The 15,010-nt window shown below is 35.4% G+C and overlaps 2 long non-coding RNA genes across 2 annotated transcripts; one reads left to right on the top strand and one right to left on the bottom strand.

Moving 5' to 3' along the window:
- The first annotated feature begins 7 nt into the window (after positions 1 to 7).
- Positions 8 to 1,396, top strand: LOC125585279. The gene is made up of 2 exons (XR_007322209.1): positions 8 to 558; positions 1,022 to 1,396. It is a non-coding gene; the product is annotated as an uncharacterized LOC125585279 (long non-coding RNA).
- Positions 1,397 to 4,607: 3,211 nt separating this feature from the next.
- LOC125585278 lies at positions 4,608 to 6,342 on the bottom strand. The gene is made up of 2 exons (XR_007322208.1): positions 5,135 to 6,342; positions 4,608 to 5,071 (listed from the first exon to the last, which is right to left on the bottom strand). It is a non-coding gene; the product is annotated as an uncharacterized LOC125585278 (long non-coding RNA).
- Between the last annotated feature and the right edge of the window lie 8,668 nt (positions 6,343 to 15,010).

Below are 15,010 nucleotides of genomic sequence, written 5' to 3'. Positions count from 1 at the left end.
CATATTATGACACAGCTAAGAGCATCTTTATTGTGGTTTCCTAAATGGGTTTTTTAAACAAATAACAGCAATTAATTAAATGAAAACTAAATTAAAATCTGTATAACTGATCCTTAATCTGTGATTTTCGGATCCGTTTCTTAAGGAAAGAAGGACACACGTGTCTGAATGTGGGCAACACAATTAATTTTTTTTTTCCCTTTTTCCTTTTCTCTTCCTCGGTTCTTCGACATCTCTTCGTTTTCTCCGTCATCTCTTCGGTTCTTCGACATCTCAGAGGACGACAATGGTTTGTTCTTCGTCTTCTCTTCGTCGATCGATTGAATATCAGAATTGATGTTTTGTTCTTCGTCTTCTCTTCGTCGATTGATGGAAGATGAGACTTGATGGTTTGTTCTTCGTCTTCTCTTCTCTTCGTTCTTCGTCTTCTCTTCGTCGATGGTTTGTTTCTGAGGCAGAGTTTGTCGATTGATGGAAGATCAGAGTCATCCATCAAGGAAGGAGAAGCTGAGATTCAACGATCACAAGAAGAATCAAGTCTTCTTCAATAAAGCTCAGGTTCTTCTTATTGTTTCTCTGTTCCATTGTATTCAAAGTTCATAGCTTTTTGTTAGGACCAATGAACATTATTGATTAACATCAATTAGCTCCTTGTGGATCAATACTTTTGGTTTAGTTTAGGAATCTCCGAGAACTCTCTTTTCTATTCGTTTGAGTAATTTAGTAGCCAAACCTCCAACTTTGTTGATCTGATGATGTTCTGTTTAATATATTGTCTATGTTTCATGTTTAAGTTCTTCTTCTATGTTTCTGTTTAAGTTCTTGTTCTATGTTTCATGTTTAAGTTCTTGTTCTAAGTTGTTCTATGTTTCATATTTATGTTCTTGTCCATGTTTCTGTCTAGTGTGGCATGTCAAAACCGACTGTCTATGTTTCATTTTGAAATTCTAAAACTGCTAGATGATAGATTTACAATCATTATGATAATTGATATTGATATGTCATGTCTTATTGGCTTCAGGTTCCAAGCACAGAGATAGAAAAATCAGAGACACGAGATCTTGGGAGCTAAGTTGTCTTCTTCTTGAGTAAGTGTGTTCCATTTAGTCACGGACACAAGTATTGGTCTTGTTGTGTAGTAAGTTTAGTCTTCTCATGTCAATGAAAGTGTATTCAAGATTGTTGTGTCTATATAATCATGTCTCCATAGCTTTGTTGTTGTTGTATGTCACGGACAAGAGGTCAGTGTAATGTGGTCCTTGTTGTTTTGTGTCACGGACAAGAGGTCAAATTATGTTGTGTTGTTGTTTTGTGTCACGAACAAGATGTTGTAATGAATTAATAATATCTTGTATGTGTCACAAACTTGTATAAATAAACCTTTGTTCTTCCTTTACATTCTCATGTTCTTTATAATTTCTCTCTCGTTTTCTATCTTAAAACAACATGCACTAAAATCTTGCTTTCACGAACAAGAGCTTTCAAAGACAGTTTTAGATCACAAACACAAACAATTTCTCTCTCGTTTATTCTCTTAAAACAACATTCACAAAAATCTATTTTTCTCTCTTATGGATTCTTCTTCTCAAAACAACAATCTTGATGATACATTTGATCAAATCTTTGATCAACACTTTGACATTGAACAACTGAAAGCTGATTTGGTTGAACATATATGCCGTAAATTTGGACGTGATGAAGACAACAACTGAGCTCGGATGCTTCTTTCAAATTATTCTGGTTTATTTTATTAATCTTTGTTTTTATGTTTAAAAAATATATGTTTAAAATGTTTTATTTTAGTATTTTTTATTTAATAAATGAATTTTATCTTTAAAAATAAAAAGTTTAGTAAATTTTTTTTAAGAACTCTTAATTAAGAAACTACCATTGGAGCCACAAAATCGATTAGTTTCTTAACTAGGGTTCTTAAGCCCACTAACTACATTTATATACTTAAATAATGTTTAAGAAACAAAAATGGGTTTCTTGCAATAAAGATGCTCTAAAGACTTGATTTTATGCCTTATGTGAAAATGATGCCCTAAGCGAAAGTTTCTTTTCTTATAAAGCAAGCACGGCACTGATATGAATGAGCATCTATTCCGGCGGGTGTTGATTATTTAAGAAGGGTTCCCAGTTCATCATCGGTAATGGAGAGTATCTGTCAGGCTCTGTGAGGACCACTGTCACCCTACTGATCCTCTGTGTTGTGCCACACGAATAAATGACTGTAAAAAAATAATGGTCACAGATATTATCACTACTTCAAACTCTTCACAGCAATGGAATGTTGAGATGGCAAAGCAATTTTTAAATGATGAAGACCTAGAGCTTATGTTTACATTGTACCTCCCTCAATTGAAGACAGGTGACTTTCTTATTTGGCCATTGTTATAACACTTATTCTTTCCATATTGGTATATAACATCTCTTATATATTAAAGGAGAAACATTGTAATAAATGCGTTCACACTAAACTGGACACATATCACGTGTAGAAGCATTGTAATAAATGTGTTCACATTAAAATGGACACATGTCACATGTAGAGAGTTTCTCAGCCAAACTCTACATAAATATGTTCACACTATGTACTTTACGTTTTTTTAATATAAAACTCACATGCATGGCTCTTCTTTACGTTATTTTTACTGTTTATGAATAGAGCTGGACAAATTATTCATAAATTTTGATTCGATTCGTTATCCTCTTTAATTCGAACCGAAAAATCCGGATATCTATTACTATATGAAGCAAATCAAATACTAAAATGCAATATCCGTAAAAAAAAAAGCAAATCACAAATATCAATATTTATAGGAACGGATATCCAATTTGATCCGTTATACGCATATATATACACATATATTTAAAGAATTATATAGAAGTTATATATTATAGTTTATATAAATTTTACAATATTTTTGTTTTTAAATAATTTCATTTTAAGAATTTTATTTTTCATGTATTATTTTGAAAAAATGTCATTTAATATTAATTAATAGTATCTTTATATATTTATCAACCATCTTTATATACTTTTACATACACATACATGTGCACATTGACGTGAGCACCTTATAACTAAGTATTTATCACAACTGAAATATAATTTTTTTGAAAGTTAAAATATTTTTTTTCTTAATGCTTCTTTCACTATCGACCAAATTGTAGTAAAATTATTTGTCTTAATAATTTTCTTTTTTTAACTATTATATGTTTAGAAACTATAATATGAAACCATTGGTTCGACATCACGACTATCTAAGATTCATAACATGAAAACAAACAAATAATAGTAACTTTTGATAATCACAGGAGAAAAAAACCAAAAACATCAAACATTTTAACTGAACAAACCAAATAAATATTGATTTAAAATGATAGTTATATTTTAGGAGATTAAAAACCAAAAAACAACCTAAAATCGAACCGATATCCAGATTAAACAAATTAATGTCTCCTTATTAAAAAATAACAAAACTAATGATCGCATTCCGCGCAAGACGCGGGTTATTACCTAGTGTACAAATTAAAGTACAACTTTAACCATTATTAAAACACTTATTCTTTCCATATTGGATAACATCTGAGCTTCTCTCATAGAGGGTTTTCAACATGAGTTTTTCAAATCAAATCAGTGTGAATGCAGTGCACAAACATATTAATACTTAATTTAAAAAAAAAATCAAAATAATAATTTACACTATTATGTATTATTAAACGCTTATGAAAATAAAAGCTGCTCTAAATCTTATTCAACTTTTTGTAGTCAACACCAATTTCTTTTACTTCAGTTATATACAAATAATGGTTATTTTGTCTAGTGATTACAGTTTTGTTACACAGTGCACTTCCCTAATTTTCTTATATTATAATGACAAACCTTTTTCTGTCAACTTTTAAATATTGAATGTTCATGTTATGTTCGAGCATCGACACTTTTCTAGAGAAAACATAACGTGTCCTTTCCTTTGACCGGATAAGGTCGTAAGATAAAATGTTCCTTACGTCCACGTCTCTGCCTTTGGTCAAATATGCAAGGCGCTATCTCCCTCTATAAATTTACCTTTTTTGCATGATTAAGAGTTACAATCTCAAACTCATCTACAAATCTTGACACACATCCAAGAAAGAAGAGAAACGTTTTTTTCTGAATATCATCTCATCGAGTATTCTATCTATCACAACAAATGGAAGGAGGCTTGGGAACGATGTTTATGAAGGTGGTTTTGTTTGCTCTTGTACAGGGTTTGGTGTATCTCATCCTCACTAAGTCGTCGAGGGTTTTCTCCAAATCAAAATCCTTTAAGAGGGCTTACAGTTTTCGGCCGGCGAGGTCCGTCAGCATCCGCCGAATTCTGGCGGCGCTTCAGGATATGCCTGCCGGTGGCGAGATGTCTCCTTCCTCTAATGGCGCGTCTTCTTCTCTTGCCTCGCCTTCTTTACAAGATGATGTAGTACCAACAACTGCTGCATCATCATAATCACCATCTTAGAGACATATATATGATCATTATTTAAATTTTATATTAGAGACATATGTCTCTAATTTGTTATCCCCTTATTTTATTATTTTTGGAACATTTGTTTCGTATTCTTTTCCAGTTTGAATGATTGATTCGTTATATTGATGTAAAATTTGTCAGTACTCTATGTAGATACAGTATTAAGCCGTACCATGTACATTCCAAAACAATTTAGTATGTTTATAATTTAGTATAATCCTTTATTGATATTATAGTTCTTTTGGTCGCCATTGATATTAACTTTCCTTTTGCTCGATTGGAGAAGTATTTCATGAATATGCTCAAAGGAAAGGTCGACGAATTAATCTCAAAAGGGCTAAACATTAAAAGAACTTTACATTACCACTTTATCATACATGATATCTGCGTAAGGCACAAGTTTCTTTACATTCCAAACATTTCCATCATGAAATGGATAAGCGCTATGAACCGGACATTGATAGGCTTATTTCGTGTCAACTTTACAAAATCACAAATTGCATCATCATTCAACCCCTCCATGACAAGTTGACAACACATTAGCATCAAATATCGCTTTACTGCAAGCAAATGGAACCATGTTAAATTAATTTTTTTTAGAAGAACAGAAACGGAAAACGAACCTATGATCCCTTATACTCCAGCTAAGTGACCCAAGGGATTCATACACTAAGTCAACTTCTCAGTTGGCAAAATTCTTCTCTTCGATATCTTTCCTAAAAGTAGGCTAGCCACCGGTCAACCTAATCTTGGTAACCCAAGAAACAAAAAGACCAGCCAACCTAACAATATCTGACTGAGACAGAAACTGAAGCTTTGGAGTAAGCTCCACGCCTTCAGACGGCCTACAATACTGACACCGGAGGTTACAGCGTTGACCGTTCTGTCAAAGATATCCTCAAGTAGGTATATAACCGACCAAACGAATCAATCAATATGTCTGAGATAGGGTTGTCAATTCTCCAATCAACTCGAGCCGCATTTCTGTTAAACAAATGCTCACTGGCCGTAGCACTGTTTCTTGATACTGAGCTTGAACCAACCTGGTGAGAAGATAGCACAATTTAAGCATCCATTATCTAAAAAAACACATATATAGCCCAAAATTTACCAAGAAACAGTTCAAATTCGTGAAAGCCACTTGCCAGTCATTGATTTTGAAAAGGCACATCCTCATCGTTGTTAACACTGCAGAGAGGCAACTCGAATGTGAACCATGAGTCACTTCTTTGGTAGACGGAGAGAGTCTTCTTCTGTAAAACAAGAAAGTTAAGATTCTTCGTCTATCGTAAAAGCTAAGGCGTTGAAAAAATGAAGACGGTACTAAAAAGCGGAGAGTTTGGCTAAAAAAGGATAAAACTCTTTTGTCTTTTTAGAGACATCTGCCGGTCTCGCGTGACCGGTTACCAGTAATCAAACCGATTTTAATAGAAAATTATATAGATCATTCGGTTAGCGTGATCCGGATCCGATATCTTTGTTACGTGAAATTTTATCCCATGCCTTCACCACTAATTAAATTTATAAATAATAATGAGAGAATTATTATGAATCATTTCTCGATTATTGACAAAATAATAGAAAGCCGACAAAAAAACACAACAAACAATTAAACACACACATGTTGAAGATGTAAGATGTCTACCCTGAAGTAATCGCTGACGTAGTTGCTGAAATAGACGTCGGGTTAAATGGTGAAGACCATGTAGAGTCAAGATGCTGAGCTGGAATCGTGTAGACTTGGAAAGCAAGGGAGTATCTTAGAGATATGGAAAGAGGAATAACCTTGAGGAACAAGTTTATGACTTAAAAAGAAAGAGAAATAAGTGCATTCCAAGAAAAGAAAAGTTACACTTATTGTTATGGAAGATGTCCATACATGTTGCCTTGGAGACTAGGGTTTCGGGAACATGGAGAATAACTATAAGATAGCTATGGGGTCGTCTGTATAGAGACAGAGACACAGAGGCTGATCTTATAGAGAGAGAGAAGCTCTTGGAAGTGTTCTGGGTCGTGCTGAAGCAGTGGCTGAAGTACTTGACGGAGAAGAGACATAAGCGGGTAGCTTAGGATCTTTCAGTAGCGTGTGTTAGGGTGTTAACACTGACGTGTAAAAGCTGAATTAAGAAGATCTTGTAATAGATTGTTTAAGGAGATTCTAATAAAGCTTTGGTGTGCTTGTATGATTTGTCTCTTGAGTTATCTTCTGCATTATCAATTGTGGTTTCATCTTTTCACTAACAAGTGGTATCAGAGCGGGGCACCTAAGTTATCGGTGTAATCCTGAAGGTGAAGATGGACGCGATTATTTTTGTGCAGAAGGCGATCGTGTTGAGTGCGGACCAGTATGGTCATTGGAAGGCTCGCATGAAGCAGATGATTCGAGGAATCAATAAAGATGTGTGGACAGCTGTGGAGATTGGTTGGGAGGAGCCAACCATAGTCACAGGAGGTGAGAAGAAGCCTAAGCCAAAAAGGATTGGTCAGAGGCAGAACGCAATGCATCAAAATTTAATGCAAAAGCGTTGTCGGTGATTTTTGGAGCTGTTGAAGCAGAGCAATTTCTGCTGATTCAGGGGAGTACTTCGGCTAAAGAGGTGTGGGAGATCCTGTTGAATTTGTTTGAAGGAGATGAGAGTGTCAAGAGAACACGTCTAGATCATCTTGGTTCGTAGTTTGAGAATTTTAGGTGGTCTGATAATGATTCTGTGGCGAGCGTCAGTGCCAAACTCAGTGCTATGGCGCATGTAGCATTTGTACTTGGGAAGAAGTACAAAGAGAAGAAGATGGTAAAGAAGTTACTACGCTGTCTTCCAACAAAATTTGGAGCTCACAAGGCAGTCTTACAGATGACTACAAACACGGATGAGCTCAAGTTTGACAAGCTTGTGGGTATGCTGAAGGCACAAGAGATGGAGACAGATAGTAGTTCAGTCTCTATATCAAGCAGTGCGCCAAGGAGTGTGGCGCTTGTAGCTGACAAAGATACTGATAGGTTTCAGAAGATTGAAGATGGTATTGGTATGCTGGTCAGGAATTTTAGTAAGATGAATTCTTCTGGTGGGAGGAATCAGTATGGTCGCCAGGGAGGTGATCGTGACAATGGCAGAAGGAGAGAAAATCTCAAGTGCTATGAGTGTGGAGGCGTTGGTCATATAAGGGCTGACTGTCCTGTACCACAGCAAAGAGAACTTAAGTGTTCTGAGTGCAGAGGTGTTGGACACATACGGCGTGAATGTCCAAACTCAAAGAAGGAGAAAGGAGTTCCATTGCAGTCGTCTGATGATTCAGAGTCTGAAGAAGATGGAAAGGTGATAAAGAACCTTGTTGCATTTGGTGCACGCAAGGAAGGATCTATTAAGTCCTCTGATTCAGATCTCAGCACAGATGATGAGGAGTATCATGTGCTGCTTAACAAGTGGTTGAGGGTCAAGGATCAGAATCTGAGATTAGAGGATATGGCTCAGAAGCAGAACGAGTTGCTTGAAGAACTTCGTGAAGAACTTGCGGCTGTGAATGAGAAGAATGAGTCTCTTGAGCAGGAAAATAGCAAGCTGAGGAAAGTTGCTATTGGTGAACAAGAGAGAGTAAGGATGCTGGAACGTGATTTGGCTGACAATCACAGACAGATCAGGATGCTCAACAGTGGATCCAAGGGGTTGGATAAGATACTCTCGATGGGTCAACCAGCCAAGGCGAATTGGGGACTGGGATATCGAGGAGCTGAGAGTACTAAGGAAGTACAACAGAAGGGGCTATCACATTTCGTGCATGAGAGCACATCAAAAAGTGGAGCCAAAGGAGCTTGTCAGGAAGTACGTCGGGACGTACGACAGGAAGTAAGGCAGGAAGTTCTACAGCGCGCAGCTGTGAGTAACAAGCCAAAAGTAGTACATCAGTGCAACAACATGAAGGTCAGACAGGAGGTTCTGAAGCATGGTTGTGCAGCTGGTACAAGGAAGGAGATTGATCGGTGCATCAGCAACTGTGTCAGGCCAAGCAAGAAGCATCATCGGATGTGTTGTTGGTTCTGTGGTAAGGTTGGACACAAGAAGGTGGAGTGTTTTGCTCGTGAGAAGAGCAGAAACATGGCCAAGAAGGTGAACAAGACGTTCACTAAGCCCAAGAGGGTTGAAGAGGTGTCCTTAGCCAAGAGTGGCTTACTTGATGAGATCAAGGATGAGACATCAGAAGATGGATGCAACTCTGTTAGGAGTGATCTTCAGGAAGATCAAGAAGCATCAAGCGCGGAGTCAGGACACGGAGTTGTCTGTGACACAAAGGGGAAGGAGATCGAAGTGCATCAGGAAGTGATGTGAGGTGATCTTTAGGGGTGTGATAGCGAAATCACTCCAAGACAATAGCAACGAGTGCAGAGGGCACTCGGTGCGGATGGGGAAGGGCTCATGGTCAATGAGACGACACATGAAGGTAGCCAGGTCCTCAACAGAAGTGGGTCGAGAGGTAGCTCGACAGGTGCGTCAGATCGTGATGTGGTACTTGTTATTCCGCTGCATCAGGGGCTATGTCATGATTATACATGAAGAAACAGACGGTAGGTCTGTAAAGCTTGACATCTAAGCATCTGTTTTAGCTTAGTATGCAATCAAGCAGGGGGAGAATGGTGATATTCTGGTATAGAGGATGCATATCTCATGGGGGAGAAAAGCATGGTGTGGTGCACATCTCGTGGGGGAGAAAAGCACATTTGGTATGAAAGTTTCCAGGTGAGGAACGTGGTTGCTGAACCAGGAGAGTGTTGTGCTTGATCGGCACACAAAGCTAAAAGGGGGAGATTGAAGATGTAAGATGTCTGCCCTGAAGTAGTCGCTGACGTAGTTGCTGAAGCAGACGTCGGGTTAAGTGGTGAAGACCATGTGGAGTCAAGATGCTGAGCTGGAGTCGTGTATACTTGGAGAGCAAGGGAGTATCTTGGAGATATGGAAGAGGAATAAACTTGAGGAGCAAGTTTATGACTTAAAGAAAGAGGAATAAGTGCATTCCAAGAAAAGGAAAGTTGCACTTATTGTTATGGAAGATGTCCATACATGCTGCCTTGGAGACTAGGGTTTCGGGAACATGGAGAATAACTATAAGATAGCTATGGGGTCGTCTGTATAGAGACAGAGACACAAAGGCTGATCTTATAGAGAGAGAGAAGCTCTTGGAAGTGTTCTGGGTCGTGCTGAAGCAGTGGCTGAAGTACTTGACGGAGAAGAGACATAAGCGGGTAGCTTAGGATCTTTCAGTAGCGTGTGTGAGGGTGTTAACACTGACGTGTAAAAGCTGAATTAAACAGATCTTGTAATAGATCGTTTAAGGAAATTTTAATAAAGCTTTGGTGTGCTTATGTGATTTGTCTCTTGAGTTATATTCTGCATTATCAATTGTAGTGTCATCTTTGCACTAACACACGTGAATTCAACAATAAAAAAAAGTTTTTCCTTTTTTTCTGGACTGACAAATAAAAGTGTCACTAATTTTTTTTCAATTACGTGCAACTATAGCCGCAAAATTTACTAGCCATAAATGAATTCAATTCATTGGAAAAAGACATACCCTTTAAAGAGTAAACTCTTTTTTTTTTTCAAGAGTAAACTCTATTTAAACAAGGGTATATAAGATTATAAGGTGACTGGCTGGCTCTAATCATTTTTAATGTAAATATGTTTTTACGTACCGAGTAAAGATATGAATAAATAGTGTATGCATATTTAGCGTGATCCATACTCGTCTCAATTTTCCTATGACATGCTTGACCTATGATGTCAGTTGGTATCGTCTACACCGACAGTCTGACACATCCATTGTTACTTATCCTTCTCTGTTCCACTTTTACTATGGTTCTGACTGGATAGCATTTCTGGCGCAACTAACATAGCTGAAACATAGAAGAAAAAAAACATAACTAAAACATTTATTACTCTTATTTACACTGAGAAATGGCCAATCAGGTGAAATTCATTTACTCTACATTAATTCTGATTACTATTTAAATAAAAGAATCACACACTTATTATAACCTCTCTCTCTCATTTATTTATTTCTTTTCAATTCCACCTTTTATATTTCACTCCAAACATTACCAATGACACTCTATATATGCTGAATATAATTTTCATTAGGTTATCCTTCATTAGAACACACTAGACTTTGATCCGCGCGTCCGCGCAGATATATTTTCCAAAAATATGTTTCTATTTGTTTTTCATGTCAATAACATAAGGGCTATGCAAAATACCCGAATCTGAAGAACCGAACCGATCTCGATCCAAAAAGTAGTACCAAACCCAAACCAAAATTGATTAAATATCTGAATTATTCAAAATTTTGGTTCTTAGAAAACTGAAACAGAATCCGATCTGAACCGAAGTAGTCCGGGTACCCGAATGTATCCGAAATAGATTTATATACTTATATATATTAATTATTTTTAGATTTAATATATATAAATATATAGAATATATATGATACTTTTAAGCTGGTTTAAATACTTGAAAATATATACAAATAATCAATAGTAAATTTATAAAATAGTAAAAGTATACTTAAAACACCAAATACTTAAAATAATTATTGATTCTCTATCCAGATATTTGAACTAAAGTAATTTATATGTTAAGTTTAGGTATTCTGATATATGTTATCCAAATTTATATTTATTATATTATTTTGTTTATAGTTTTTGAGAAATTTAAAGTATATAAATATATAATGAATTTTAAAATTTTAAAAGTAATTTAAATGAGTTATCCGAACTCGAAGCGAACCCGTAAAAATCTGAAGTGAACCCAAACTGAAATTTAGAAATATTAGAACGAGGCTGATATTTTTGATCCCGGAAATCCGAAACTCAAACAGACCTGAACCGAACCCGATTAGGTACCAGGTAGATAGTTTCTCATAGTATAATGGACTTCCAAAATTTCTTAAAAATATAAGTCCATTACTTTTTTTTTCTCTTGATATACTGCTATCTATGTTTCCAAACAAACCTATTTTTAAAAACTACAGTCTATGTTTCCAAACAAATCTCTTTTTTTGAAACTGTAATCCATGTTTCCAAACAAACCTTATTTTTAAACAATCTACTAGATTTTGACCCGCGCGAAATTATTTATATTTATAATTTATGTTTTTAATAAAAATTACGGTTTATTAAAATTTTATAAATTTTGATTTGTTTCCAGTTTTGTATTTTTTTTTGTTTGATTCCGGTTCGGATGTGATTTTTGGTTCAAGAAATATTGTACTTATTCAGTTATTTTTGAATTTAAATATGGTTTAAATTTGGTTATTTTGGTTTTTGGTTTGGATCAAATAACAATGTTAGACATTCCGTTTTTAATTTAGTTATTTAAAAACTTAATTAACTGAATAAATAGTGAGCAAATTGCTTAAACTGTTTCCAGAAAGATAGAAAGTAATTAATATATTCTACATATAAAAAAAGAAAAAACAGGAAATTAATAAAATAAAAATATTCCTGAAAACGTTAAACTAAAAATCTGTTTAACAATATAAATCTTATTTATAATATTTTCAGTGTAAAAAATATTGTGGGTTGGGTATTTAAAGATGTTGTTGCCTGTTGGTATATGATATCTCTTCTACGAACCCCAAATAAATATTCCAAGGTCAGTAGTTCATTTATTTCCGCAACAGCCATAGTCTAAACTATCCCTATAACAAATTAAACATAAACTAAAAAGTAAAAACTAATTGGCTATTTTTGAATAACTGGTACCGAGTTCTCACTGGATATAAAGTAAGCACTAACCAATAACACGTGGTTTTGTCACCAGCTATAAATTATCATAAACTTTAAATTCATCGGAAACCCATGTATTTTATTTGATATTGTGTTTAAACTTGAAAAAAAAAACTCAAACATTGACAAAGAATAACGTAGAAGATACACATAAGCTATTAAAGTACTAACCTAGAACGTTGGATGATGAGGAGCTAGCACCAGAAGTTGAAGGTCTCTCCGACGCATCCTACGCCCACCACCAGCACGCACCACACTTTCACTTTTACGTGCCTGAAGCTTTTAAATTTCACGAAAATAAGCCCATCAAACCACCCAAAAGAACATATACAAACTTGACCAAACACCAAATTTATAATGAACCATCATTGAAAATGTTACCAATCGATCTTTTTTATTTTTGTTAAAAGTTACCAATCGATCTTTTTTATTTTTGTTAAAAGTTACCAATCGATCTTCCCACATCCAAATTAAAAACTCTACTTCCTGTTTAGATCGAAAATCTTAAGACTAAATCAATCTCCACTCGAGAATTGCTTTTGATTTTCGTTGTTGATGGCTTTTTGTTCAAAGCTCTTAACGATGACAGATGAGCTTGTGTACTTTTGAGTTTAATAATATGTTTAATCTAATCATTAGGTGAATGTGTATTAAACTTCTTCCTAACGATGATAGATGAAAGTGAATTTAATAAAATTTATATTTTTATATTTAGTCACAACATATTCAATAGGCCCAAAATTAAAAACATGCCATGGTAGAACTCAAATAGGACTCTATTTTAATAGTCAAAACTCTTAACTACGAATATAAACGATATCAGGTTTTGAACACCCTGTCAACATGTAAGATCATTATAAACCATTTTTCATTAGGCAATCGTTTTCCTGGTTTCAAAGGCTACCAGATTTTCATATTTAAACTAATTAATATAGTGACATTTATATCAGCTTAAAATGTAATACTACGATTAATCGTTAGTTGATCAAAGACGATGGTTATCTATTTATGCTAACTAATTAAAAAAGTTTGAGCATTGCATCTTATACATATAAACTCAATTTTAAACCAGGGTGGCTAGTTTGATGAATCTTCCACGTAATATATAAAATCAAATTCACAGAAAATATAAATTACAAGCTATCATTATTAAAAGAAGAAAATGAAGAGTATGGAAGAATGGTGATTGCATCTTCGTCATGTTTCACACACTCACTTCACCTATCATTATGCATTTATACTAATGTGCAACTCTTCGACCGTACACATGCTAAAGCTTCACGGCTCGTGGTCCACTTTAATAAAGTTGTATTAAATCTCGTCCATTGATAAGTTAGCCAATTTGAGTATAATTTCTAAAGGTTTTCTATATCAGTTCACTGTGCCAAAATCTAAAAGCAAATACTGTTAGAGATAAACTTGAAGTTAACTTGAAGCCCAAGTTAGACTAATCCTATTATTATTGGGAAAATGAAATATGCTATTTATGTGTTTTAGGGTTTTTGATATCTCTATATAAGAAGATGCTGAATTGTGGCATGAACTTAGAAGTTTGATAGAGATCTTGTGAGAGCTTAAGTTTTGAGAGATTTTCTTAAGCTAATAAGAGAGTAATTCTTATTGATCTTTGAGTTCTTAAACACACTGCGATAATATTTGGTATCAGAGCCTCTTCGATATGGGAGACATCAAGACGACAAGTTATGCTGGTGCGATAACAAAAGGAAAAGAAGGAGGAACATCTTCGATTAGTTGTCCAATGCTTACTACAACAAATTACACAGTTTGGTCCATCCGAATGAAGATCTTGCTCAAAGTACACAAAGCTTGGGAAGTGACTGAACTCGACACTAATGAAACCGAGAAGAATGACATGGCCATTGCGTTGATCTTTCAATCCATACCCGAAGCTCTTATTCTTCAGGTCGGAGATTTGGACAATGCAAAGAAGGTATGTGAAGCAATAAAAGCAAGACATATGGGAGCAGACAGAGTCAAAGAAGCCAGACTTCAAACTCTAATGGCTGAATTCGATCGCCTAAAGATGAAAGATAACGATACAATTGATAATTTTGTCGGAAAGCTATCTGAAATTGCATCTAAATCCAGTGCACTAGGAGAAAACATCGAGGAAACGAAGCTGGTTAAAAAATTTCTCTCATCCCTACCGCGAAAGAAATATATACATATAGTTGCTTCCCTAGAACAGGTTTTGGATCTTAAAACTACTAGCTTTGAGGACATTATCGGGAGGTTAAAAGCTTATGAAGAAAGAGTATGTGAAGAAGAGGAGGAAGATGTTCAAGAAAATCAATCGAAATTGATGTATGCCAATATGGAGATGTCGCAATCACAGCACAACCGTGACTACCAAGGAGATTATAGAAACAGAGGTCGAGGTGGACGTTTCTATAATAGAGGAGGACGAGGACGAGGCAGATCATATAGAGACCTTGACATGTCGAAGATTACTTGTTTTCGATGTGATAAAAATGGGCACTTTGCGTCAAGCTGCCCGGACAGGTTACTAAAACTACAAGAGGCGTATGAAAATAAGAACGATGATACACATGAGGCTGATGCATTGATGGTGCATGAAGTTGTATATCTCAACGAAAGAAACGTGAAGCCAAAAGAGTTTGAAGCATGCTCGAATGGAAACAACGTATGGTACTTGGATAATGGCGCAAGTAATCATATGACGGGGAATCGACACTACTTCAAATCT

This window comes from Brassica napus, chromosome C4, assembly GCF_020379485.1.
Source record: "Brassica napus cultivar Da-Ae chromosome C4, Da-Ae, whole genome shotgun sequence".
Classification (NCBI taxonomy): Eukaryota; Viridiplantae; Streptophyta; class Magnoliopsida; order Brassicales; family Brassicaceae; genus Brassica; species Brassica napus.
Note: the sequence above shows the minus strand (reverse complement) of the source record. Positions and strands in the feature narration are given on the sequence as shown.